This window comes from Myotis brandtii, unplaced genomic scaffold (genome assembly GCF_000412655.1).
Source record: "Myotis brandtii unplaced genomic scaffold, ASM41265v1 scaffold168, whole genome shotgun sequence".
NCBI lineage: Eukaryota > Metazoa > Chordata > Mammalia > Chiroptera > Vespertilionidae > Myotis > Myotis brandtii.
Genome location: NW_005356173.1, coordinates 422,397 through 425,586, shown reverse-complemented (window position 1 = coordinate 425,586; position 3,190 = coordinate 422,397).

The following is a 3,190-nucleotide window of genomic DNA, read 5'->3' as shown; positions in this document are numbered from 1 at the left end:
AATGGCTGAGTAGTATTGCATTGTGTAAATGTACCACAGCTTTTTTTTTTTAATCTACTCATCTACTGAGGGACACTTGGGCTGCTTCCAAATCTTGGCTATTGTAAATAACGCTGCAATGAACATAGGGATGTATATATTCTATAGAATCAGTGTTTCAGGTTTATTCGGATATATCCCCAGTTCAAAAATTTCCTTAAACATTTCCTGTAGAAAATCAGTTTGGGGCAATTTTTATGACCCCAAAATTAAAATTTGGGCAATACAAGATTAAACTTTTGAAACAGACTTAGAGGTCCTTGTATAATAATAAAAAATTATGTATAGGTTTTTGACTTTAAGTGTTAAACCAAATAAATGCACATTTCTTTCCTTTCTTTTGATCCATTTGGAATTTGTTCTGGTATAAGATGTGGGATATGTATCCAAATTCATCTTTTTCCAGATGATTGTCTAGTTGTTCTAATACCATTTGTTGCTTAATCCATCATTTCCTTACTGATTTGCAGTACCACTTTTATTATATACTAAAATATAATATTTCTGGATGCTGGATATGTTAGCTTCCTAACATCCTTGTTTTCTCATGCGGTTAATCCTCTCTCTTTCATTCTTAGTTTTCAGAATGTTTTTGGTTATTGTTGTTTTACTTTTGCAAATAAAGTTTATAGTCAGTTTGCTTAGAACATTTTTGGCATTTATATCAAAATCACACTAAATATTAATTTATTTATGGAAATGTTTTATCTAATGACATTGACTCTTTACTCTGGTTCAGATCTACTTGTTCAGATCTTTGTTTTGTACCTCTGAGGCATTTTTAAGTAGTCTTCTTATGGATCTTGCTTATTTTGTGTTAACTTCATTGTTAGTATTTTATCTTTTTTCACTCCTGAAGATTTTTTCCCTTTCCATATTTTATGCTCTTATTATTTGTAATACTTTTCAGTTGTTTCTTTTAAGTGTTTTATTTATGCTATCAGATTGTCTGCATATAATGATCTTTCAACTTTTTCCTTCCAATTTTTAAAAATATTTTTATTTCTCTTTTATAATTGCATTGGATAATACTAGGGACAACATTAATTAATAGGATGAAAGTGAACATCTTTTTCTTTTTCTTGAATTTAGTATAAACAATAGTGTTTCCTCCTATTAGGTTGAGATAGATGTATTTTATCACATCAAGAAATTATTCATCCATGCTTATTTTATTAAGAATTTTTAAATAATTATGAATAGATATTAAATTTTCCTCATTTTCAAAAAGCAATTCTGAAATTATTATCATTTTCTCCTTTGTGTTGTTAATATGGTAAATTACATTGACATATTTTTTAATACTAAGTCATTTTCTAGGGGCAGCTGTCTTATCTAGTTTTCAAACTCCTACATAGATTTGAACAAAATAAGTTCTTATGAGTACTGTAATATCTCCAGTTTGTGGTAATTTTTTATTTATTTTTTATTTTGTGAATTTTTTTTTTTTTTTACAATATAATGGTATTTTAATTTTAGCAACAGTCTGAAATTGAATACCATTTACAAAGCGTCAAAAAATATGAAATACTTAAGGATAAAAAAATATAAAAGATCTACACAAGTTATGGAAGAGTTACATAGTGAAAACTACAAATCATTACAGTGAGAATTATAGAAAACCAAATAAATGGAGAGAAATACCTTGTTCATGAATGGAAAATTAATGTGAAGATAGCAATTCTACCCCAAATTGATCTATAGATTCAAACAATGCCAATCAAACCCAGCAGGCTTTTTTTTTTTTTGTACAAGTTAACAAGCCGATTCTAAAATGCATATGGAAATGCAAACCACCTAGGAGAGCAAAGGCAACTTTTAAAAAACCCCACAAATTTTGAGAACTAATCCCATGTGATTTCAAGGCTTATAATAAAACTATATTAGTCCAGACCGTGTGCCATTGACATAAAGATAAATAAGCAGATCAATGAAATAGAACAGAAATTCAAGAAATAGACCTACATATATAGGAACAACTGATTTTTTACAAAGGTGCAAAGACACTCGTTTTATAGTAAATTTTCAATAAATATTTGAAGTAGTAGTAATAGTATCTTGCACTTCTATACAGTTGTAAAGGAGTAAGTAAAACACGATTGTGCCCACAAACATCCATTCGTTAGCTAGGTGCATACGGCTTTGTGATGGAGAGATCTCAGGCAAGGCAGCTCTCCCAGCAGCTGGGACACAGATCCCTCTTCCTCAAGCAAGCGGGGCCAGCACGTCAGAGATCACCACAGGGCACACCAGCAATGGTAGGATGACAAAAAGCTTTGTGCCAGGTCCCCGGCATGTAGAGGGTGCCCCACATTAATGATTTTATAAATGTTATACCTAATCAGGAAGCATGGCTAGTTAAAATTACCAAGTTGACTTGAGAGAAGTTTTGTCCTTTTAGCCCGAGTGCCAAAACGGCTGGCTAGCGCTCTGCTTGAAGGCAATTTTTGTGGTTGTATCCTGTGGGAATCCTGAGTGAGTCATAGACGGCAGCGATCTGGGATCTGGCTACCATTTCTAAGGGGATAAAGATGAGCCAACCTGAAGGTATTTATGATTCCCAAGGCTGCAGAGAAATAGCCAGTCCTTAGGGCATATGGGTCCTTCCCGCTGAATTGTCTTTATCTGGATGGACAAGTGTTTAGATAGATAGTGAGCTTAATCTTTCTCTGCAACTTACAGATCTTGGGATTTCAACAGAAAACAATCAGGTATCCTCACAGCATGGAGCTGGAGGTGGGAAGGATGATACCGGAAGTCTAGTGTGGGAACAACCTCACCAAGGTAAAATAAGAAAGTCTTTCTTTCACCTTCCAGGCTTGTCAGTACCCGTGAATCACAGCAGTTGGCAGTGAAAGATTATTAATCACATGAACAATTTTTAAAAGCACTTGGTAGGAGACAGGGCTCAGAGGGAATGAACTTGTATGGATAGAGAATTTCCAGCATTATCACTGGAAATATGTGAAGGAGTGATTTGTCAGAACCATAGGTGGGGAAAATATTCAGCTGATGAGCAAGTAAGACATACAGTGAATAATGCTTAAGACTTTCAGAGTTCATGCATTAAATCTCTAACTGAAAAAGGTGTTTGGAAGTGGATTGCACATTAGAAGTAAAAAAAAAAAAAAAAAAAAAAAAAAAAAAACCC